This window comes from Protopterus annectens, chromosome 9.part0 (assembly GCF_019279795.1).
Source record: "Protopterus annectens isolate FY-2018-M chromosome 9.part0, PAN1.0, whole genome shotgun sequence".
Lineage (NCBI taxonomy): Eukaryota > Metazoa > Chordata > Ceratodontiformes > Protopteridae > Protopterus > Protopterus annectens.
In genome coordinates this window covers 993,982,924-994,009,569 of record NC_056743.1, presented here as the reverse complement: position 1 = coordinate 994,009,569, position 26,646 = coordinate 993,982,924, and the positions used below count along the sequence as shown (strand labels likewise).

The 26,646-nt window shown below is 39.0% G+C and overlaps 1 protein-coding gene across 2 annotated transcripts in view; it reads left to right on the top strand.

The window, feature by feature from the left end:
* DGKA (diacylglycerol kinase alpha) overlaps positions 1 to 26,646 on the top strand; it is an 858,181-nt gene that overhangs the window by 140,490 nt on the left and 691,045 nt on the right. The window contains exon 1 of one of the 2 annotated variants that reach the window (XM_044083762.1): positions 10,651 to 10,668. The exons of the other annotated variant lie outside the window; for it this stretch is intronic. The gene's annotated coding sequence lies outside the window, so the exon portion shown is untranslated. Of the gene's footprint in view, positions 1 to 10,650; positions 10,669 to 26,646 lie in introns of those variants that run through there. 2 annotated transcript variants of the gene reach the window in all.

The following is a 26,646-nucleotide window of genomic DNA, read 5'->3' as shown; positions in this document are numbered from 1 at the left end:
TTTGTCACTTGGTGGTTGACTGCAAAGAGCACCAATTCTATTTTTAATTGCTTCTTCTGATTTGTTACTGTCTGAAGAATCTGAGTTCATTTTATTCAACAGGATGCCTCCTCTTATCTGTGACTTTCATCTGTTTGCTTAGTTTTGATTTTCATTAGATTAGTTTTCTGTCTCTATTATTTTTGGCAGCTATTTTATTATAGTAAAGAAATGGACGTTTAGTGTGCCTTATTACTTAATCTGTTTCATCTGTCATTTATATTGTCAAGCCATTTTTCTTGTGCTAAGTTATTGTCTACAGACGATTTACTTTAATGACACACTTTGCCACCAGTGACAGTTAATTGTCTCGCATTTTGACTTGTGACATTTTTAGTTTTTTATTTCTACAGTTTAATGCCTATTTATTAGTTTTATTTAAATGCCACTACTTGTTTACCCTTTTTGTATATCGCTACAGTTTAATGCCTATTTATTAGTTTTATTTAAATGCCATTACTTGTTTACCCTTTTTGTATATTGCTACAGTTTAATGCCTGTTTAGCCTATTTATTAGTCCTATTTAAACAGCATTACTTGTTAACTCTTGCGTTTTAATTTTATTTCTTTTTATAGTCTATTGCTTGCCTGTTGTACTGTTCTTTGTTATAACAGCATTGAAAAAAGCTGAAGTTGTACTGTTGCTCCTCAGGCCTGGAACTGGTTCTTCATACACTGAAAGCAGAGTTTGCTTCACCTGTAACCATTTCACACAAAACTTTTCTGGGCCCCTAACTCCCACAATGACCATTCAGCCCCCCTTTTGGTGATCTTGTTGGTCCAGCCATTTGCCATGGGTGGGGGTGAAATCTCAATGACCTATAAATTCCCTTGGGGGAGACTTGATCCCAAGAGCAGTGCTATTATCCATTGCAGGAGCTGAGGCTGTTTTGTTATGCACCTAACTCCATTCCCTTTACATTGGGCTGACTTTTGGTGATGCTTAACTCAGAAGTTGCATTCATGCTTCCACGCATGCCTCCCCTGCTGCAGTGAGGTGTACCATTCATGGAAACATGGTCATCAGGTCTTCCCAGTGGTGCAGCCACATCTCTTCCCCTGAGATGGGAAGCCAGTAAATAAATGCCATTCTTTTCCTGCCTCCCCCATGCTAGCTGTTATAGTGCTAGCTCAACCTAGCAACTGTTTCAAAAGTCAGGGTTTTATCCTTCTGTGGCAGTGGGGCTGGCACTCATAAGAAAGTCAGAGGCATTATGTAGACTAGACAGTAAATTAGTAATATGAAAAAATCCAATTTTTTTAACTGCTAAAGACAGCCACAGTTGACTGTGTATTTCTAACATGACCAATTTTACTGCTGAAAAGAACTCATCAGCTTAGTAATATTGTTTCTTTGCAATGTCAGGAATGTAATATCTTTAAATAGCAGACATCCTATTTTATATTTTGACAGCCCTAGCACACATGCAGTAACATACACGCACACACACACACACACACACACACACACACGCACACACACACACATCTCTTTCTGTCATTAATTGGAATATAATGGAAAATTACTATCTTTATTTCCATTTTGTTACTGACTTTATTGTTTCTTCTTCCTTAACCTGTTAACCACATATATTTAACTGTTATGGAGTGCATAGAGTACTATTACTATGCTCCAATATCAGGAAAAGACAAACCAGTTAAGTGCTTCAGTAGTGCAAAACCCAGTCTTAACAATTTTTAAGCACCCCCCACTGTTATGATCAGATCTCATACTAAGAAATGCCAGTCAGCAAATGACAGCAGCAGAAGTCAAAACGGCTTTGTTTCTGCTTGTTTTTTTTTCCTACAATCTGTCCCTGGTTTAGTTTGAAAATCTTTCCCTGATATGCTTTGCTGTCTAACAATGCTCACTAAGTGCTTTACCGGCTTTGAAGGCCAGTAATACACTTGACACTTTTTTTCCCTGTAACTAGTACTAAATGGAGCAGAAATATCTCCAAACACTACAATGAATTATGACTGGATACCCAATCATAACTTAATATTACCTGTTCTCAAGATGGATGCCAAGATTCACATCTCAAGCTTCACTTTCAGGGAGGATTTCTTGGCATCCATGTCTCGAACACATAGTAAAACGTTTACAGTCAGAGACACAATCATAATACTCTATGTTGTAGTCCAATAAATGCAAGTCAACATTCAGCACTGACAAATATTTGTCATATAGCTGTTAATCTATGATGCTGCCCAGATAATGTGTTCACTCATTCTGCTGCTAATCATCGGTAACCATTCACGTACTGTGCTGACTTGTTACTTTCTTCTGCCTTTTTAAGCCTAGGCACTGACTGACCTCACTTCCCTTTGACTGTTGGACTCACCTGTTGACCCATTTATTCTTAACTTTAAGCTAGTACCTTCTACCTGCATCACTGTATAAGTGGATTCTTTTTCCCACAGGATAATTGCCTTATTGCCAGTTAACATTAAATCTCGCAGTGTCCAGTGAGCTTGATAAGAGTTGATGGTTTGTCATAAAGCAATGGTGAAAATTGTGGGGGGAAGGGAGGCTTTTTGTTATGCAATGCTAGTTTTCCCACCTAGATCATGAATTTTGCTAAAATACATGGTATAAATGTGCACTTCTGCAGGCATGTTTGCCCCTCCCATGCATCTTAGGCCAGACTAGCCTTTGGTGAGTGCTAAAGAGTGATTCCATAGTGATGACCACCAGATCCTTCCCTTGAGGAAGAAGAACCAGCCTCTACTCATTTCATTATACCTCCTAGACCACTTTTCCAGTGTTTAGACTGCAAGTCAAACCTAGGCTACTGGTGGTATAGTCAGATGCTGAACTCTTGTACCAGCAGACCAACTTTATACTGACATACCTAGGTAACCAAGCATGGCTTAATTGCCCAATTCATTAATAGATTCCCTTTTGCAGTTTACAGAAATTCATTTTAGTATGCCTTTGAGGAGTTTATGTATAGGACTAGTTTTCTCTGCATACAAAATGAAAATGCACTACTCAGCTGGGATCTGAGCTGCATGCACTACTGTTAAGGTCATAAGGTGTGATACAAGTGCATGATTTTTTTTTTGCCATCTTAGTAAAAAATTACAAGAAAATCCTAGCCAAGCCTAGCCCCTTGTAAAAGAGGATAATGGGATATATGCAAATGACCCTTAAGGACATCAGGTGTTTCAGCTATATGGCAGTTCTGAATGCACATGACTTTCTCTTTTTAAGTCTGTTAATGGACATATTTCGGCCAATAAAGCCAAATCCCACTAGCTGTGTACATGCATGTTTCAGTCTTTTTATGACTTCATCAGCACAGCATAAGTGGATTGTTTGGCTAACCTTTAGAACAGAGAGTTGTAGCACGCCTTGTTGACACCTTCATGGTTATGGATATAGCTAGGTATGACAACCCAATGACAAAATGACAAAAAAAAAGCCATGTGCATTCAGAACTGCCATATAGCTGAAACACCTGATGTCCTTAAGGGGACATTTGCATATATTCCAGTATCCTCTTTTACAAGACGTTTTAAGGAATTACACAGTGACAAATATAGCTTGACTAGGATTTTCTTGTAATTTTTTCTAATTGGTTTGGCTGTGTCCTGTTCACCCTTTTATTTAGTTGTTAGATGGGATATTTGCAGGCACTTTAATGGTTATGACATCAGCTGGGTATGACAACCCTGTGTTTCTAAAGGTTAGCCAAATTGTTTACTGATGCTGTGCTGCTGAAGTCATAAGAAGACTGAAACAAGCATGTTCACAGCTAGTGGGTTTTGGCTTTAACGACCTGAATTTGTCCATTAACAGACTTAAAAAGAGAAAGTCATGTGCATTCAGAACTGCCATATAGCTGAAACACTTGATGTCCTTAAGGGATCATTTGCATATATCCCATTTTCCTCTTTTACAAGAGGTTTTAGGGAATTACACAGTGGAAACTCTAGCTTGGCTAAGATTTTCTTGTAATTTTTTACTAATTGGTTTGGCTGTGTGTCCTGTTCACCCTTTTATTTAATTATTGCATCTTGAAAAATCAAATGACTGTAAAGAGATGGCAAGATGGCAGTACACTGATTCTGTTTGCTATCCCCTAGGGGTGGTTAGGCCCTTTTAAATCATGTCTTACTTGGAATCAGTCTCACTACAGTAAAGTTTTACATACACTATTAAACCTTAGTAAGCCTGCTACATTTTTAAGTCAGTAATTGGGGTTTGACAACTGTTTTGCTAAACTGTGCATTATTGAATACCATACCTTTCAATAGTTCATAACTTTGTAGAATATCCAGATTTTTGCCTCATATTTTTTGTCAGCTCCTTATGCGATTTTTGGCTTCCTTAAAAATCATTGACAATGGAAGTCGGTATATAATGACAGCCATTTGAGTTGCCAGACATGATAGCCTTCAGAAAATGCATGCTAATGCAAAATCTGTTATTCTGGCAATTTAGTTTATAAAAGCAATATTTAAAATCAAGTTCTGGTTTTGGACCTTTGTCCCCCATTATTTTTGACTTTGTGTAAAATTCTTGTGTTAAGAGATTGAGATGTATGCTGAATATATTTTTATAGAGCAGTATTTTAAAAATCGGAACTAAATACAAGTGCAACACATATTAAACCTATCAAAGATTCAGTTATCAGGTCACAGAAATGCTGCAAGGTGCACTTCAGAATACCAACAGCTGTAAAACAAATATTTAATGGTCATAATAAACAACTAGTGGTTTCAGACTGTGCTTTTAAATGGACAGAGTTAATAGCAGGTGATTAGACTCAGAGGGTTACTGGATAACATTACAAGGCAGGCAAATGCATTTCAAAGTCTCTGTGCTGGTCTAGAGAGAGAGAGAGAAAGGATGATGGGTGCTAGTTTCTATTTAATTTGTCAATAAACTATAAACATGCATAAAGAGACCAAACTAATGTACCACAATATCACAACATGTGTAGCTACATGTAATAGTCTTCTAAGACAGCCGTGAACTAAACAAATGACAAAAACAGTGTGTTAGAGGTTCATAGGTGAATACAAGGCAGTCTGCAGACCATTACAAGCCTAGTCAAAAAATGTATTCAAAGGTTACCTCTAGCTTCAAGGAGGGCAAGACAAGACAGACCGGAGGAGAATTTGAGACTGCCCATCCAGTTATCTAGGTTGACCTTGAAGGTGGTAAGGGGGCTACTCTGCTAGACGTGTAGTGGAAGGGATATGTTGGGTTATGAATCTATCACACCAATTAGTCTTATTTATTTGTTGATGAAGGTTTAGTTCATATAACAGAGTATTTGAGGTACCATTAGTTCTGCAAAAGAATGGGTGGTCAAGTAGGGTTCATGGCTCAAAAGGCTAGACTCAGATCTTCATGGAAGAGTCTGTAAGAGACTGGTACAGAGAAAGGGATGACAGTGTCTCTTGATAACTAAGGTCACTGATCTTTTTGGTTATGAATCTCTCTGGTCTGTCAAGTTGTGTGATGCATTTAGATTAATTCATGCCAAAAGGCACATTATATTCAATAATGGGTCTGATAAGATATGAGTAAAATGGATTTAACACTTTTTTGGATCTAGTGTAGATGCCTTTGGAAATTAGATGAGACAGATAAAAGGCTTTCTAAACTACTGTAGAGACATGCTGATCAAATTATAAGGAATTATCAACAAGATTGCCTAAATCTCTTACAAGACTGTCTGATATGAGGGGTGTTTCACCTGTATAGTAATTTAAACTGTTTTGTTTACCAGAATACACTATGGTAATTTTTTTTACATTTAATTTGAGACCATTGCCCTTGTACCAGTTGTTAACATGGGCCAAACGATGTTGGAGCAATTGTGAGTCAGTTGAAGATTGAATAATAGCACCCAGTTTATTTTACAGTCATCTGCAAATGTAGTTAACCAATAGTCCAGGAGTGCCGGCCTGAAGGTCTGAGAAATAAATGTCAAATAGGAGAGGGCCCAAAACTGAGCCATGTGATATACCACTGATAGCTTTTTTAGTTTCAGAAGTAGCACCTGCAATTGTAAACACACTGCTTCTGTCAGGCAGCCAGTAAGTTATCCACAGCACAATGTAAGGATTTATATTCAGAATTACAAGTCTGTCAATAGTGCCTAAATGGGGAATAGTGTCAAAGGCCTTGGCCAGGTCTAAATATGCTGTATGCACTGCATAACCACTATTTACTGCTTTGGTTACATTTACAAAGAAATTAATGAGGTTAAAGATACAGGACCTTCCTCTGACAAAGCCGAATTGATGAGAGTCCAGAGATGAGATTTTTAATGTCCAGATTAATGAGATCCGAGACATTGCACACTATAGGTTTACATATGAGTCTAGTGAGACTAATGGGTCTATAGTTACTGGGGTCCAGAGCTGGGCCATGCTTGCACAATGGTATTACAATGGCTTTTTTCTAGGCTTCAGGAATGTGACCAATGGAGAGGCTTAGATTAAAGAGGTTAAGTAGAGGTTCAGAAATGCTATTTTTGGCACAGATAATCAGGCAACCTGGTATGTTATTAGAGCCCATGGGTAAGTATTCTTGTTTTTTGAGGGCTGCAAGAAATTCTTCCATAGTAATTTAAAGGGGTGGCTGAGATTGAGGGACCTGTGTAATAGCTATAGTTATAGCTATGGGTGGAGTAAAATCTGCACTAAATTTGTTATTAGGATATTAGCTATTTCCTTTAGGTCAGAGAGTGTAATGTTATTGCGGACTAGCTCAAAACATTGTTGGGTGTTAGTTTTTAACTTATTCACATAGTTAAAGAGGGATTTGTAGTTATTGTTGGTTTTACTGACTATTTTAGGGTTGTAGTCAGCTTTGAGCTTCCAAATAGTTCCCTTAAGCTCTTTGTTTGCTTAAGTGCACTCTTAAGGTAGGTAGAATGAGACCACCATTTATAAGCATTAAGCAGCTTCATTCTCTTGTTATATAATTTATTTGTACAGGTATTCCACCAAATGGGTCTATTTTTAAATGTTTCATTATATTTGTTGCTGATAGGGACTGTCTTATCAATGTGACTGTTTCAGTGGGAGTAGAAGTCAGTGGCACAGGTAGGAACTTTAACAACAGGATCCTTCAGAGGAGGATTACAGCAGAATTTATTTAAGTCATCAAGTAACTGAAGAAGGTTTACTTTTGAGAAGCCCCTAAACACAGAGCTATTTACAGGGGCAGTACCACCACCTTTAAAGAGAAAGGTGACTAAATTATCGTCTGATTTAACAAGGCCTGATATCACACAAGAAAATGTGGAAGAAGTGACCGTATTTGTGACAATTACATCCATGGTATTTGGGCTTCTAGTAAGGTGGTTAACTGTGACATTTAAAATTTCAAGGAATTGTATGGCACACCGACCATTTGCAGTGTAGGTCAGCCAGTTTATCGATGGATAGTTGATGTCCCCTAGTAGAAAGGTGTTGGGCTTAATGGAAATATCAGCTAATGTGTTAAGGTAACTCTCATGCTTAGAAGGGGACATTGAAGGTGTTCTTTGGCTAGCTAGGAAGTGCTAATTTGTCTTGTTTGTTGACTTGGACTTTTGAGTTCAAATGTTATGTCCCAAGGAATCTGTCTTGAGGTGATAATATCTTTGACAAATAATGATACTTGCCCACAATTGCCAGTAGGCCTGAAGACATGATAGGCCTTATACCTAGGAATATGTGGAGTGCGATCATTACTCTCAAACCATGTTTCTGTTAGCTGCTGGTAGTCTTTTAAAAAACTGTACAAACCAGCATTCTGAATCCACAAACAAAGATAGTTATTTGAAAATAGAAGTGATAATGAGAAGGAAAGCATTTCAAAGATGGTCCAGAAATATTTATAAATGTTTAGATGGCAACTACCAAAGGGAAAATGACAGTGGTTGGCAACAGATCCTCTCACATCAGACCACTACAAACAAGTGGAGGATCTGTCCTGAAATATCAAAGATAATTTCTGCAAATGTCCTGAAACCTGTCATTTTTTTTCATCTTGACAGTACATGGACTAATGTTGTTGACATTGATGTTGTGGTCATATTTAGTTGAGGACTTAACCAGATTGTTTAAGAGTTGCTGGGTGTTTGTTTTGTCAGACAATACAACCAGATATGACACTTTTGAGAAAATGACATAGGTGTTGAAAAAGAAACATCACTGGTATCATAATTAGTGGTGTCCCCTGCATGCATCAGAAAATGTCAGTTTAATGACCAGATCAGTGTCTCAAGACTTCACCAAATGTACTTATGTACCAAAACCATTTTATTTATTTATTGTTTGTTTACTGGGAAAGTCCGACTTGGAACAAAGCCAATTTTCAGCAGAGGCCCAGGGAGAAATGCTCCAGATGCATGTCTTTGCAATGTGGGAGGAAACCCACACGAACACAGGGAGGACATACAGACTCCACATAGAAGGTGCCCCAGTCAAGAATCAAACCTCTTGCTGTGAGGTGACAACGCTACAGCTGCACCACTGCGCTGTTCCTACCCTTGGAACTAAAGTGGTCATAAAAAAGGTCTCAATCACAGGCATTTAGGTTTAGAGTGGATGGAATATGATGATATAATTTTCTTCAGGCAAAATGTGTAGACAAATATAGCAGACAGTTACATTTGGGTTATTGCACAAAAGTTAAATAAAGTAAAATCCTTCATCAGTAACAAAGGCAAAGACCTTCTTAGATAATGAGCTAAATTACCTGACATTTCTTATTCACGCCAACACATTGTTATCAGACTTAATGTCAAACTGCAGGGAACTAATCAGCTAGTCAACAAACTGTGCAAACAAACATGTTGCATTAATTCACAGCTTGAAATTCTGCCAAAATGTTTGGTAATAAAGAAATTTTTTTCATTCCTCAGTCCTATGCCACTATTGAAACAGTTACCCAAGCAAAATACTGTACATGAAAACATTTTAAATGTCATGAAATTAATTTTTTTAATTGTCATTGCAAATCATTTCTACATTGCTCCCCTGTAGCTGGAGCTCATTAAAATTCAAAACAACAATTTCATGAAGAGGAGCTCTTCTTACACAGCATGGCCTAGTGAATGGTTACAGTCATGGTGCTGCATGAATGTGCTAAAATCTGGCAGAATCATAGTATAGTGAAATGAAAGGTTGCAAAATAGCTGGATTAAAGAGTGGATTATGGAAGTAGATTTGTTATAAGAATACACTTGGGTGGCCGACAAGTGTCTAGGGGCTGAAAGGCCAGGGTATGACCAGGATATGTGGCTATTGCATAGGCTAATTATTTAGAGATGTGGAAACGAAGGTAAAAATAACAGAAAGAAGTTAGTAAAACATATTACATCTTATTTTGTCAGCATAATCTGTCAATAGAAGTAGTTCTGACTGACAGAGATAAGCACTGCTGATCTACTAGAGATGTGAGAGCACCCGGTGGTAGTTTGGATGCCATCTGGTGCTAATTTTCATAGGCTATGTACTGGATCTCAGTATTAGCTTTGAAGGAGCTCCTTTCTAAGAACTTTAATTAGGTCTGAACTAGTTTTATGTTAGATGCAAACTACTTTCACAGTTATGTAAATAAAATTATATAAAAAATATTTCTCACTGAAACCATTCTATAAATTCAAGTGAAGTGCATGATTAGTCCATAGATTCATAGGCAGTTACTATGTGTGCAGTCCAGAGACCATTAAGGATCCTTGCCCAATTTCTGAATTGCCCCAAAGGACAGTAGGCAAATGAAGGTGGAAAGAAACAAACCCTCCACTACAGAAACAGTTATTAAAAACTCCTAGCCTTAATTCTGTGTGCTAACTGCCAGACACTAAAGAGGCTGGAGCCTTAACCCCAGTTCTTTAAACCACTCAGCCACATGACCGGCAGCCATTTCAAATCATAGTAGTTTGATGTCTGACATAAGTTTTAGAACTAGTGTACTAATTTCTGATTCTAGATTGGCAAGGCACTCTTTTTGAAATTACTTTTTTTTTCAAAAGACTTTGGAAGTGCTGTGCTGTGATAAAGTCTCTTTTGTATGTTTTTCAGATTATCATTTGAGTACAACAAGCTTTGTCCTCCTTTAGATGGAAGAGGTAGAGCTTGTTTCTCACTCCATTATAGGTTCATACATAAGTATTAGGCTAGCTGCCTTTTGCCAGCAAGGTATATACCTTAACCATTATACCCCACCCTCCACCCCCAAATGAACATCTTTTAAGTTATGTTGTGGTTTTGTGTAAATGCATACGTTTTGCATTTTTTTTCACAGTCAACTGGCCACTTGTTAAAGTATTTGATCTAGTTGTCTTATTTGAAAGACATAAACTGAATTGTTAACTACTAAAATTGTGAGCAAGAGATTTGCACTATGACGGCACAGAGCTTTGCAAATATTTGCAAGACTCCGACTTGAAAACTGAAAACAGAAGCGTACCCTCCCCCACCCTATGACCAGGAGCTAACTTTACTTGCTCTTCTTGACTAATTAAGAAATGTTTGACCAGAGTGTAAATAATGAGTGCGCCCACTGTCTGGTCTGAGTGTAGGCAACTTCAAGAGTTTAAAGAATGATTTCAAGTTAGTGGTTATTCAGTGGGCTGTATCACTTCCTGTATGCTGTATTTTTCACAACAGGTAAGCATCTTTTCTACTGTTTATTAAGTATGTAGGCTGTAATAATTTGAAATGGCACTTTGTTTTTCTTATTTTCACTGTATGCTACTTTGTATTAGCTGTCTGAAATGGATTACCATGTTTCTTACTTCTTTTTCTGCTAAGCTGATTCCAAGTTGATAAGCACTGCTGTGCTAGATTTACTACACTGGGATTTTATTCTCCCACTCTTGATTGTAATAGTTCTCTTCCATCATCCATTTGTTTCTCTCTAAAGATACAAGTCCTGTATATTTTGGTGTTAGTAAATTTGTACATGCCACTGTTTAGATGTCATTTTGATGCATCTTAGTACAAGTTCCTTCTTGTCATGCTTTAATGAGGTATAGCATAGGAACTAAGTTATAGTTAATACACTGATAGTAGTTACCAGTGTTGTATCATCTGTATTCTTGCTGCCTCTCTAGATAAGATTTAGTCTATAGAACCTGACTAGAGGAGTACTGCACACCTACCTTCTCCTGTCCCACCCTTGGTGAAACACACTGTTTTATTAGCTTCCTCACCCTTCATGCTAGAGCTCCCATAATGCCTGCACTCCCGCTGTCTAGTAACTGTTAGTAAGTACCACTTACTAAATATTTCCTCACTTCTCAGAGCAGTTTCGTGCTTTGACTTCATCACACAACTTTACCACAGGCTTGTGTTGGCTTCTCATACTCCACCTCTTCTCTTAGCTGTAATGTTCTCCCATCTTTCTTCTTTTGTATGACGTGAAGTTCAGTATTTACTAATAATTTGCTTTACACTAGCATTCACCAACCAAAATGGAATCTGTGACAGGCCACGTGTCCAGGAAAATAATAAAATAAAACCAGAAACTGTAAACAAAAACTGTAAACAAAAACTTTTTAATAGTACAGTTAAGCACTTTCATCTTCAATACAGGACTTCACTAAAACACCATCAATACAATTTTCCTGGACTTGTAGCCTGACACAGATTCCGTTTTGCTTCTTGGTATGTTCCTATGACTTAGCAGTTTTCTGTTTGGACACTAACATTTATTCTTCACCATCTTTCAGTAACTGCATGTGCCGTCTTTATATGGCAGAATACTGTTAGGCTCATCCGTGTGATCTTTAAAAAAATGTTTACCTTTTTGAGAACAACTGTCAGGTCTTTGTTGTGGTTCTTGCTGATGCTAGCAGGGAAAATTGAATGCAGTCCACAGCGCCTGTTATACATCTACATTATTTAATAAAGTTGTCCTTTTGCTAAGCTTTCTATATCATATACAGACTTATAAAGTGGTCTTTTAAATGCAGTGAGAAACTACAACAACTTGAATGAATCTGTCACCTGGTTTTATAGTGTGATCCAGCCTTACTAACTTAACAGAAAATTTTCTGAAACCTTATACACCTGTACTGGCTCAGAAGAGTACAGGTATTGGTCCTGAATACATCTCAAATGATCCAGGTTTTACTAGCAGCCCAGGTGATGGCAAAGCAGGACAGATAGGGAACTAGGGGTTGTACTGAGCAGCCATTACCTGCCTACCTATCACAAGACAAAGGAGATGGAAATGCACTACCACAAGAGTGCTATTTGGGGGAAGGCAGGAAGAGTAGCAGTGCAACATGTATACTGGAGGAAGGAGGGAAGCCCACCAACTAGTACACAGCACTCCTTCTGAGCATCTTGGGTATTAAGAAGGTGTGTGTTCAGCCACACTGGCTCTCCATAGGAGTTAATGCACTGCACTGTCCAGCCACTGATGGTGGTGGGTGGGGGTTACTAGGAACACACAAAAAATCTCCAAACCTATTAATCCTATTCCTATAATCCTATTGGATGATGTAGCCCCCTTCTTTTGTCTTCCTATCCCAGTGTCCTAGGTTGCCATGGTTTGGGAGAATGAATGGGCCATGTTTGGAGGCAGTAATGTACTTCTAATTCAAATTTCACCTACTCCCTCTCCTTTTGGTTATAAGTATGACCCAGACTGGCTGGTGGCAAAGTTTAGAATTAAGGATGCTACCAAGACTTTATGTAGCATATTTTCCTCCCCCAGCTTGTCCTACAGATGTAAAGTAATGTATTCATCAGTTCTTGAATGCTTCAGCTGGGAACTGCCCATTCTTTGTATCAATGCTAATGTTTGCCCTTACCATGTTTAAATAATTTTGTTGATTCATTACTGTTTTAACTGCAATTGCTACACTACTAAGTTTTTAAAAGCTGCTATGCTCACTGTGCTGTACCATGGGTAGTATACTATCTGTGTTCATAGGTGTTTACTAGGCTAATGACCACAAGAGCCTTTTTAAGCCTAGCCATGCATGTTCTGTTGTGAGGTAATCATTTGAAATGTGGGGTCCTGCTAGATCACCTGTGAAACACAGAGACTCAAGGGCTAAAAAATGACTTACATATAAGTCCAAGATGGCCATTTCTTGAAATATTCCCTTTTCTAGGAGGTATGTTGATCTCTGCATTACTGTGTGTGTATGTGTGTGTGTGTGTGTGTGTGTGTGTGTGTGTGTGTGTGTGTGTGTGTGTGTATATATATATATATATATATATATATATATATATATATATATATATACGTTGGAGGGGGTGGAGGGTTTGTCCCCCCTGCAAAAAGAAATTTAAAGGAGAAGAGAGATGTTTGAGATACTGTCTTTTCCTACATTTCCAATCTTTTTTTTTTTCGCTGTTGGTAATCAGCATTTTGAATGCCAACATTTCAATGGGGGATACTCTCTGAACATTAATGCCAATGAAGCACTGGAATTAACAGTGTCATGAATAACCTTATTTTTTATCAACTGTGTGCACCTTCATTAATCTATTGGTTTTTCTTTTTGCTAGTTAAAACTGATCTGCTAGTCTGAGCAGTTTACTGGGGAAGCTTCAGCTGATCACAGCATAATGTATTTTTCAGAGACTTCATATTTATTCTATTGTACTTTGCTTCTGTCTACTCATAGTAAGCATAGTTTGTTTACCTGATGGGACCGAATTAATTTTACCCAGAACTGCTTGTTGCTGTCTTGCCCATATTGCTTTTACTGTTAGACCATATTGCTTGCTTAAGCTGATGTACATTTTATTTAATTCACTGATTCTGAGAGTATTCCTTTCTGATGCCCTATTTTTCGATATTTTGAAGCTTCGCGACTACTTTTGACACTTTCGTGCTATCTAGCCTGCATATTACATATCTGATTTATTGCTTTTCCTACTAATTTGTTGGGTGTGAACTAGCTTACAACTGGCTAACATTCCAGCACTTACTGTTTATGACACTGTACTTTCAATAATCTTTGGTTCCTTTATTCATCATGTTGAAATTTAATTGCTATTATTAATTCTATTGATGCTGATGCGACATAGCTAGACTGGTGAACCTATCTGCCAGCATTCCCTATTAAGACCTATCTTTCCTAGTTGTGACTGATTCCCTCTTTACTGTAACACTGTCCTTTTCTACTTTTGTTTTTCTTCCTGACTGCCTGTTAAATTGCTAATTCCTTAAGTCTGGTTTTAAATAAAAATATTGGATACATTCTTCCCTCATACTGTTGCCCTGTGTTCACCTGTGATGTTCACTAGAAGTATACCTTTTCCCTACCAGTGCTATACTACTGACAAAAATGTCATCTCGCTCACTAATACCTTTCAATTTCCCTAAACAACAGGACACTTGTGAGATTTTTGATCCTCCTTATGCTTAACAAGGCATCATTCCTTGAGGATGAGGATATTGAACCCAGTTCTAAGCTCCTCAATACCTCTCCTTTGCATAGGCCTCAGTCAATCCACCCATAAAGGCCACAGAATAGGCAAAGCAAACACTTCAACATAGGCAAAGTCTGTGCATAATAAATTTGACTTGCTGGCAGTGTACGTTACCCAACGATTCCCAGATAGTCTAATTTTGTCAGACATGTGGTTTTAAACTTGTTAAATATTTATCACATAACTTGAATTTGATCATTTCACATCCTTCTAATTTGATTGCCCTGACTTCAGATCTGGTGGTGATGTGTCAGTTCTTGTTAAAAAAAGTAACTCTTGAGCTTAACTTACTAAGGACTAATCCCTTAGCCAAAGAACATAGTCCCATTAGGATGGTGGCTTCTTTTCTGGTATGCTGCCACACTAGGATAACCAGGTATATGGCCAAAACCCAACCCCTCTTCTCATTTCTGCATTCCTGATCAGTGATCACAGCCCGTCTTTTATTTAACTAAAAAACCTGGACATAAATGTATTTACTTAATAATATAAATATTTTTTTTACTGGGGTAGAACACTGATCAAACGATTGCCAATTACAGGCTCAGCCTGGGTCACATATTAATGAGCAAAACAGTGTACAGTATATAAGTAGCATTGATTTACTTTTATGACTAAGCAAAGAAAATCTAACAAACAATATATACACAGATCTAACAAACCAGTGCAATAAGGATGGTATTCATGGAAAGACTTGAATCTCATTTAAAGGAAAACTCCACCTTAGAACTCAAAATACATGTTTTTTTTGTTGTATCTTTGTTTTCTGATCAGTTTTAATTCCTCAACATCACTCTTAAGTGCTTCTTTTACAATTTAATGTGTTTCCCACAAAGTGGCAGCTGAATGGTCCTGCCTTGGTAATGTGAGCTTGTTTTCTTGCTTTCATTTCTTTTCCCAGAATACATTTCAAGTCATCTTTATAGTAATGCTTTACATAAGGAAGTAGTGATGTTTTCTTATGCCATTAAAATAGAATGGCAGGAGTGTGAAGCACTGTCATCTAATACACCTCCAATAACAGAGCTATTTCCATGTTTCCTTGAGTGAACATCATTTATGTCTCCATCAGACCTTGTTCTATGCTATAAATAGCTGTTAGTCATTTCCAGCAAAAGAAGGTAGGTAAATAGCAGGCTTTTGTAAAGGAATTCTTTTGTAGTTCTAAAGGAATTGACAGACTTTACCTCACACTCTCATCATGAGGTGTGAAAACTCTCACTGCCGTAAATCATCCTTGCTGCATCTTGTACAGGTGACAACTAGTACTGGAAAGGACTCCAAATTAAGACTGTTTGCTACTTCGCAATATCTTCAGTAGGAATTTTTTTCTCTCTCATGAATTATGTAAAATTAAAACGTGCTTTACTTGTTCCTTAATTATTTCTGTCATTTTTACCCCCCCCCTTTTTTTTCTATTTTGTATTTATTTATGCTTTGTTAACCAGGAAAGTGAAGTGGTCCCAAAACCCTTTCCAGCAGTAACCTGGCCTACATTGGTAACGATAATAACAAGTAATAAATGCACTGCAATACAACAAAAAAAAATGCTGTCATAAAGACATTTGACACAGACTGCATGTACAACACATAGCCAAGGTGTGACAGTGAATAAGTAAAACATTAAACATTTGCTATATTGTATACATTAATAATGCTTAGAGAATGGACGATCTGTAGATCGCACCCTGTTTGGAGAGCAAACTTTCTCCAGCAGGGAGTTATAATACAAGAAATGTCCACTAAAAATGAATATGATGATTCACAGCAGCATATCAAGCTGCCGTGCAGCTCAGGCTGAAAAAAACTAATGACGGCATTATTTTATGCTCGCTAAGCAGCACTGCTGCTGTTTAGTGAGTGTAAAATATATTTAAACAAAAGTGTGTGTGTGTGTGTTTTATGTCCGTATGTGTGAGTGTATGCGTGCATGTTAGCGAAAGTGAGATCGATCAAGACATTATTTTACCCTCACTAAGCAGGGCTTTTGCTGTTTAGCGAGCGTAAAAACTAAGTTTAACAGAAAAAAGTTGTGCGTGTTTCTGGTTGTGTGTGTTTGTCTGAGTGAATACGTGCTTGCATGCATTGAAGCAAGGTGTGTGCGACTCAGAGAGAGAAGATGAAGAGTGAGAGCAACTGAGCACTGGCAACAGCAGCAGCATTGAGAAGGTTTAAGTACCTCTCACCTTTTAGAACAAGTTATCTGATAAAGCCTAAAAATAAAGGGGGAACAAAGGCTCAAAACAGAAACGTATTCCTGTTAAAAAAATCATAAAGTTGTTTGAAAAATAGGACTTGTATTAGCATGCATTTTTCTGAAGTGTGAGTGTGAGTGTGAGTGTGAGTGTGAGTGTGAGTGTGAGTGTGAGAGGTAAAGACAGTGAGATTGATGGACCAGTGGGAGCAGCAGATAGGTTTGCGTACCTTTCAATAAAGGGGAAAAAAGGCTCAAAAGTAATAACAGATTTTAAATGTCATTCTTATAAAAATGACAAAGTAAGTTAAATAACAGGATTTGTTTTAACATTAATTTTCTGAAGGAAATAAAGTCTGAAAGTCAAATATATGTTGATATTTAGTGACTTCAATCAGCAATGACTGGCAAGAAACTACATATTTTAGCCACAGGGGAACAAAAAAATAAAGCAAATACCTACATATTTTTTAAGAATGATATATTTTGGATGTAAAATGTTTCATTCAACACATTTATATATACTACAGCAACTTTGAAACATTGTTCATGTCACGGTGGTGCAGCGGTAGTGTTGTCACCTCACAGCAAGAGGTTCTCCCATTCGATTTTCGGCTGGAGCGCCTTCTGTGTGGAGTCTGCATGTCATCCCCATGGTTGAGTGCTGTTCGAAAGATATGCATGAATGAGCATGCCTTCGTTGAAGGTTGGGTGTCGAGCTGGCACCTCAGCATCATAAAAATCGACTGCCAATCATTAGCGGACTGGAGTTCCACTGTGGCGACCCCTAACCAGGAAAAGCCAAAAGAAAAACAACAACAGCAACTTTGAAACATTAGGTTGAGGAATTATTTTACATCAAAAATATATAAAAAAATATAGTAATAAAAATTATATAAATAAGTAAGTAAAACACAACAATTTTACAGATAGCCCATTCTCTAAGCACAACAGTGCCCTCCAGGGTGTGTGTTATTGTGTAAATAATGCCCTTCCAAGGGTGTAGAGGCCCAACGCCATAGGCATTGGGCCTCAGAACACCCCCGGACAGGCATTATTTACATAATAACAGACACCCTGTCGAGCATTATTACTTGCTTAACTCTACTATGTTAACTTTATTATAAATAATGAATTGTATGCACCCATAATGCACAACTCACAGAGCTGTAAGATGTTACTGTTCTCTAAATTATTAGGAATCATCAAGTGAATGTTTTATGGCTTCATAAAGGAAAAGGCTGGGGGAATAATTATATTTGCATCATTAAGTACAGAGAAAGTTATTAGGGACCTGGGGACCCAAGTTGATAGCAATCTCTCCTTTGAAAACCACATTGCCAAAGTGGTTAGAAAGACCTTCTACATAGCCCACCTCATCACAAAGGGTTTCACATCTAGATCAAGAGAGGTAATCGTGCCCCTTTATTCATCCCTCATCAGGCCCATCATAGAATACAGTGCCCCTTTTGGGATGTACCTTACCCAACACCTGCAGCAAAAGTATCTCACCAAGAGGATCAAGGGTCTCAAACAGATGCCATATGCTGCTCAGTTAAAAAAACTCCAGCTCTACTCAGTTGCATACCGCCTACTTCGAGGCGATCTATGCCTGTCATACAAAGCTATGTCAAATCCAGAATTAATGGACATGCTCCACCTCAGTAAATCTAAATCCCTTAGAGCCACACGCTCGAGGGACTTGAACCTCAGCACAGAAATAAATAGAACTTGCTGGAGGGACAGGTTCATAACCCAGAGGCTCCCTTCGCTCTGGAATAGAATTCCAGTTCATGTGAGGCAGAGCACCTCACTGAATCTCTTCAAGAAGAATCTCGATAGGTGGATGGGCGATTGTAGGTTTGTCCCAGGGATTACTCCCGTGTCACTATTAGACAGAGGCACAGTAAACTAAACCTTAAAAAGGGCACAGTATACTCAAATCAAGGGGTGGCGTAAGCCATACAGAATCGGGCTAGGCTTATAATTGCCTCAGGGCAGATAGCCTAGTATGAACCTATGAACCTATCACTTTTGTTGTCCTAAGATAGTAAGAGAACATACTAAACCTACAAGTTTTGGAATGGAACAGCCATCACAATGGAGCCTAGGAGCTAGTATAAAAGATTTCCGACATAGAAAGTAGCAAAAAGGAGGTTGATTAAGATGATGACAATTACATAACACACACATGCATGCACACGTCCCATCTGTGTGTGTATACATTTGTGTGCATCTATACATATGTGTTTTGTCTACACATACACACACACACACACACACACACACACACACACACACCACATGCACACACATGCACATACAAACATATTATGTATGTAAAAAGCAAACCTGCTGCTGCCACCCAAACTGAAGTAAAATAGTTGAAATTGTTAAAATCAGTTCCTTTATTAACAAAATAAAACCTAATCCTGCTGCTGCTGTCTGGATAAGCACTTTCAGTTGTTGAACCTCTAGCAAATCCTAAAGAAAAAAGTAGCTTCCTTTCATTTAAAAAGAGCTTCCTGCAGCTCATTCATTCAATCAACCAATACAATTTTGGTGTATGGACACACCTCTCATTCAGAGTGCATGTTCTATTTACTTAGTGTTAGCTAAGAGCTTGGAGTTTTTAAAGTGAAATAACACAGGATTAATGCATATGCATTATTTCTTTAGAGCCCTTCCTTTCAAGATGGGTTTGAGCAGTACAATTTCATTTAATCTAGGTTTCTGGTCCACTCTAAGGTTCATAATCCATTTTGTTTCCTCAGTTTCGGTATAATTGGCCAGATCCCTTCCTTGTGTTGTCTCTACTAGCCTGCTTACGGCCATAAATTTAAAAGTGTGGTCTCCATTACCTTTAATATGACAATATAAAGCATTCGTATTTACTTGATTTCTAATGTCCTGACAGTATCTCAGGATACGCTCCTTGAACATTCTATTTTCCCCACATAGAAGGCTGGGCAGCAGTGGATTGTGAATAACTGCTTGACTAATATAAGCAATCCATTGCTTAACTTAAATTTAGAGAATGGAAGTATTAATACGTTGAAAAATACTCTTGACTCACAGAAGTTTGAAAATATTTTTAAAGATGTTGAGAATGCTGCATATAGACTGAAGTATCTGCAGTGGCAGTGTTTTCACATGGAGGCCTGCCTTCACCATCAGGTCATACCGAGGGGTGTGCGAGTAAGGTGTATGCCAACATATGGCAAGACCTATCCAGACTTATTAGCCAAATGGCAAAAAATAAATATTGAAACCAGCTTCAGCTATATGAAACAGATAACTGAGTTCTTTAAGCCGCAAGAGGATGAAACAGCTCGGCTATTAGATACCAAACAAAAAGAACTTGAATCAGTGGAACTCTCACACAATGACTTGGTGAGATTGGGAGAGCTACAAGACAAGCTAGAGGTTTACGATACCAAATTGAAAAATGTCAAAAGTACATAATTAGCAAGAGACTTTAATGACCTCAGGAAACCTGGATTAAATGAAATTGTACAGCTCAAACCCATCTTGAAAGGAAGGGGTCTAAAGAAATAATGCATATGCATTAATCCTGTGTTATTTCACTTTAAAAACGCCAAGCATTTAGCTAACACTAAGTAAATAGAACATGCTGATACAAGCCTTCTAGCTCAGGAGAGAGACTTTGGAGTGATTAAGTATCAGTTTTCTGTACTTTCTTGCTGTACTTAACTGTTTTCTGCCTAAATGCAGATTTTCCAATGTTTATTGTGATTTAAAAGCTTGTTTTTTCACATATTGTACTTATTTGACTGCCTGCACTTTTAAAAAGTTGTTTTTTGTTTAAATAATTTGTTTAACTGTTGTAGGCTGCACACTAAAGTGCAATAGCCTTTTCTGATCGTTTGTAGTCATTTAAAGCTGTTTTAAGTGTATTTTTTACTGTTTTTGCCTTATCTTTTCAAAAAAAAATTCCTTGTTTCCCGCCTTTCTAAGCTAGTATAGTCCAGTTTTCAGGCTAGTGCTGAATTCAGGGCTGTGATACTAGTCTCTGAGTTGCCCATACCTTACTTGGATAGAAGGAAGTTTCTCTGTTCACCTGTGAGAGAGGGGAGCTTTGAGCAACCTATCTGTCCCTGGAAGAGTGGTTCCAGCCCAGAAGTTAGTAGTTTATTGGACATTTTGGGCTAATTTCTCTCTCTTTCATTTCCCTACTATAAAAACTGCTTTTGCATGGTTTTGCACACCGGGCAGTGCCGGTTACTGCGTTTAAAATATTCCCGGCTCCACTAAGTCTCCTCTTTAGTTTTTCCCTTGAAACTAGTCTCTCTCTCAACCTAAGCACTCAAAAAGCATCTTACAGCTCAGCACTTGCTCAGACCTAATAGCAAGCACTAATATACCCTGACACTGACTGCCCAGCAGGGCAAGGCACTTTATTCACCCCTCACCAACCAAGCGACTAAACAGCTCACCCTACTATTCAGGCATGACCAAATTGCAACTTCAGGTGCACTCTCCATTCCAGCTGGTGAATCTGGGTATCCTGAGGCAATGTTAAAACTGCCTCATGTACACAGACAACCCTCTCCTCCTACCACAAAACACTAACATATGCGAGAGATGCAATTGTACAGCCAAACTGGAAGCTAAGCTGTCTCCACCCAAGACTGGAACAGACAGTCAAGAGGAGAATGTTAACACTTGCACCACAACTCCAGCCGCACACAGACCTACTAAAACAGCACTGTCAAAAAATACACATAAATACACAAAGTCATTCTTGGAGGCTCTCAATAAAAACCTGCAAAAGCATCAGAGACTTCCAAAGCAGACACCCAAGCAACCTGCACTTCCCGTCACAAACCAGATAACACATAAAACATAAAATCAGTATGCCGCACAATCACAGCCTTTAAGGCAAAATAACATACCTAACACACTAGTAATAGGTGACTCTATAGTCAGGCGCACTGACGTCCCACTCACTAGGCTGGACAAGCAGAAGGTTACTGTTAGCTGCCTATCGGGAGCCACAATCCGCCACATAACACAAGCACTCAGGTCACTCCAGAACAAGTACAAATGTGACTCTGTCATTGATCATGTTGGTGTGAATGACCTGAGACGTACCTCCCTGGACTACATGAAAAGAGACATGGAAGAGCTCTCTGATCATGTAGCCCAGCCTGGTATGACCCTGACCCTGAGTAGCATCCTACCCTCACCAAGAATGATACCTCAGTATTCATTATTCTCAAACTCGGTAAAATATGGAATCAATTACCAAATGACCTCACTACCCTCACCTCTCTCCCACTATTTAAAACTAACCTAAAACTTTTCCTCTCCAATCACTGGTTATGCTCTTGTAACAACCCTGACTAACCATTTGTTTTTTCTCTAACTACCTGTTGCCAATCAAAATATTATTCTCTACCATAAATCTCTACTTCTAACCATTCCTTATAACTAACCCTCCTCCTTATTCTTTGCACTCTCCTCCCTGAGTATTACTTCTTATCTGTAACTCTATTAGCCATTTTTTTCTGTCTTATTCTAATTTTTGGTAACCGCAGAGGTATTACGCCATATTAATGTTATTGCCAAACGTTTTCCTTTCAATGTTCAAAATGTTGTTTTAAAATGTCTATTCTATAAATGTAAAATCTAAATGTTTTTGTATGTCTCTATGATGCTGTGTAACTGGAGCTTTTCTCCCCGGGCCTCCACTGAAAATGGACATGTATCCAGTTGGCCTAGCCCGGTAAACAAATGTAAAATAAATAAAAAAATAAATAAATAAAGAAAAAATGATCAATTTCAACAATTGGCTAAGCTTCTGGTGTCATTCAAAGGGGATCCAGTGTCTGTCGGCCTGGGACGACATGCTCGACAAGCCGCGTTGCTTCTCAAGAGACAGCTTGCACCTGTCACCCCTAGGCTTTCGAATACTGACCAAGGCTCTTGCTGCCCCCATAGTGCCTTTTTTAGGCAAGGCTCAAAAGTCAAACCCACCTCCGTAAACAGCACAATTAACAAAAAACTGAGGATTATGCTACTCAACGCCAGGAGTTTAAATCTCAAAATGCACGCACTCGAAGCACTCCTCAGTATGGAGAACATCGACATCTGTGCAGTAACTGAAACCTGGTTCATGGCTCCAGAGAGCACCCCAGCACTACCGGGCTACAACTCACACCACACGTTTTGGCCACAGAACACAGACCGAAACACAAAAGGAGGGAGTGTATCCATATTCATCAAGGATACCTACACCTCCAGGTTAGTGGCGCAGCATGATACCTCTGAGATCATCCATGTGCAACTAACATTGGGCAAATCTGCAATGCAAATTATGGCCTGCTACAGATCACCCTCGATGACCCAGGATCAACACTGCACCTTTCTGGAGACACTGGAAAACATGAAGGTCCTACCAAACACCCTGATATTGGGTGATTTTAATTACCCTACCATTCACTGGGAAAACTACTAGAGTAAAAATTCCCAGGCCCAGCGCTACCTGGAATTCATCAACTCAAATGCCCTGGTTCAGCTGGTAAACTCCCCTACCTAAGGTGAAAACATGTTGGACCTGGTCATCACCAACATAGGTGACAGGTGTTCCACACCGGAGGTCAACCCGTCACTGGTTAGATCAGACCATAAACTAATCACTCTGGATGTACACACCCCACCACCACGCCCAACTAAGGAAACCACAGTAAAAAACTTTTCTAAAGCAAACTTCATCTTACTTAAGACAGAGGTGGTAAGTTTCACAGCCCCTATGCTAAAGGAAAACGCTGCCCAAGATGCAGAAACCTTTACAAATACATTCTATGAGCACCTACAAGGAAGCATGGATCGTGCCATTCCTAGTAAAACCAAGAGTCACTCCTCTAAGAGAAGAAAACCAGTTTGGTGGGCCCCTACAGTAAACAGGCTATACAATAGAAGGAGGAAACTAGTTCAGAAAAAAAGCAAATCCCAAGAAGGAAAGACATCCCTGATCAGTATTGGTAAGAAACTGAGGTCCCTCATGAAATCATCCAAGGCTAACTTAGAAAGAAAAATAGCCAAGGAATCAAAAGATAACCACAAAGCCTTCTTTAGCTATGTTAAGAGTCCAAGTGGCAACTTGCAAATATGCACTCAACTAGTGAAAAATAGCACAAAATATACTGAACCTACTGATATTGCCAACATCCTGGCAGATAGATTCAATGCAAACTTCACCCCCCTCTCACCTCCAAAAGGGCCCACAACAATACTGGAAAAGTGTAGTGTCCCAAAAATCACAGACGTGCAGGTGAAAACAGCCCTTTTAAAAGCCAAAAACACAGTGTCAGTGGGACCAGATGGTGTCCCAGGCTGCGTCTTGCACGAACTACAGAACAAACTAACCCCCCACCTAAACATACTGTTCAACCTCAGCCTCTCCACAGGCTACGTGCCCATAGAATGGCTCACAGCAAAGGTTATTTCTCTCCACAACGGAGGGGCCACAACTGACCCAGACAGCTATCACCCCATAAGCCTGACTAGCCTGGTCTGCGAGGTATGGAGCGCATCATCATGGAACTCATTAACAAATACATTGGGAACCTCCAAACACTTGACCTGACCCAGTTCGGCTTTGTTAAGGGCAGATCATGCCTACTAAACCTGGTTGACTTCTTTGAGACAGTCACCAAGGCCATAGACAAGGGAAAGGTGGTTCACACAGCCTACCTTGACCTTGCCAAGGCTTTCGACACCATTCCCCACTCGGGTATTACAGAAAAACTCACCTGCCTGTACATAAACCCTTACATCATGAGATGGGTTGCCAACTGGCTTACAGACAGAACTCACACGGTAAGAATAGTGGGCTCCAGGTCCGACTCTAAACCAGTCACAAGTGGTGTCCTGCAAGGCTCGGTCCTGGGACCCCTACTGTTCGGCATATACTTCTCAGAAGTACAGGCAAACACAGGAGGACTATGGCTAACCAAGTTCGCCGATGACTGCAAACTGGGAGCCATCATTGATTCTCCAGCTGACATGGACATCCTCAAAAAGGGCCTTACTGAGATGGACACCTGGTGTTAATGTCATGGCCTTAAGCTAAATACCAAAAAATGCATAGTCATCCCATTTGGGAAAAACAAAACACCCACGAATTACCACATAGGTGGCAGACCCCTTAATACAGAAGAAGTAATAAAAGATCTGGGGACCCAGTTAGATAGTAATCTCTCCTTTGACTATCATATTGCCAAAGTAGTTAGGAAATCCTTCTATGTGGCCCATCTAATTATTAAAGGGTTTGCATCTGGAAATAAAGAGGTTATAGTGCCCCTCTACTCGTCGCTCATTAGACCCATCATAGAGTACAATGCCCCATCTGGGATGTACCTCACAAGACACTTCCAACAGTTGGAAAGACCACAAAAGTACCTCACCAAGAGGATTACTGGTCTCAAACATATGTCCTATGCAGCCCGACTGAAAAAACTCCGGCTGTACTCAGTGGCATATCGCTTACTCAGAGGTGATCTCTGCTTGACTTACAAAGCCATGTCCAACTCAGAATTGATGGACATGCTCCACCTAAAGAAATCCAAGTCACTGCGAGCCACGTGCTCTAGTGAGCTAAACCTCGCCACAACAATAAATAGAACATGCTGGAGGGATAGATTCCTGTCACAGAGACTCCCCATGCTTTGGAACAAAATTCCAAATTACATTAGGCAGAGCACCTCACTAACACTCTTCAAGAGAAACCTTGACAAGTGGATAGGTAACAGAAAATACACCCCTGGGTTCACTTCATTGGCTGTGCTTGACAGAGGATCAGTTAATTAATCAATGGGGTGGCGAAAGCCAACACACTCTCTGGCTAGGCTTATGAATGCCGTTGGGCAGATAGCCTAGTACCTACCTATAAACCTATGCACTCTGAATGAGAGGTGTGTCCATACACCAAAACTTTATTGGTTGACTGAATGAATGAGCTGCAGGAAGCTCTTTTTAAATGAAAGGAAGCTGCTTTTTTCTTTAGGATTTGATAAAGGTTCAACAACCGAAGGTGCTTATCCAGACAGCAGCAGCAGGATTAGGTTTTATTTTGTTAGTAAAGGAACTGATTTTAACAATTTCGACCATTTTACTTCAGCTTGGGTGGCAGCAGCAGCAGGTTTGCTTTCCATGTTTACTTGGTTTGCACGCGTGCTGCCTTTGGTGGTGAGCTCAGTCAATCTTTTTGTTCCTATTATGTATGTATGTATACATTCACACACTCATACACACATGCATGCACACAAAGACAGGCACAGTCAGACATGCATTTAAACACAGCTAAAGTACTTCTGATTTCCTTTTCTTAATTGTTTTTTAATGCAAGGGCACATAGCAAATGTATTTTAAAGTATATTCAGCTGTATATTATGGTTGCCATCAGTGGTCACATTCATACCTCTCAACTATAGAGATTTTCGCAGAATGTCCAGATTTTTGCCTCATATTTTTGGTCTATTCCTCATAAAATTTGTGGTTTTCTGGCAAATCAGTCAGATCATCTGAGGATTAAACTCACTAAATATTGACATACATTTGGTTTCAGATTCAAATCCTTCAGAAAATGTATGTTAACACAAACCCTGTTACTCTAGCAACTTTCTAAATTTATAAGGGTAATATTTCAAATCTGTCCCTCTTTTTGGGCCTTTGTTCTCCCATTTTATCAGGCTTTGTCCACATTTCTTGCATTAAGAGGTGGAGAGGTATGGTCACATTTCATTTATGGACTGGAAAATGGTCATGTACTCTACCACTGTAAGGACCGACTCAAAGTCAGTGGGAGTATCTTACCATGGATCTGTGTACCAGATAGATATCACCCTCTGGAAAGATGTTACAAAAAAAGCATAAAAGGCCTTTTTATAAATAGCGTCATTGCTTCTAGTTGATAGGGTTGCCACCTGTCTCTCTCTTTCTGCAGTTCTGTCCTGTGTGTGTGTGTGTGT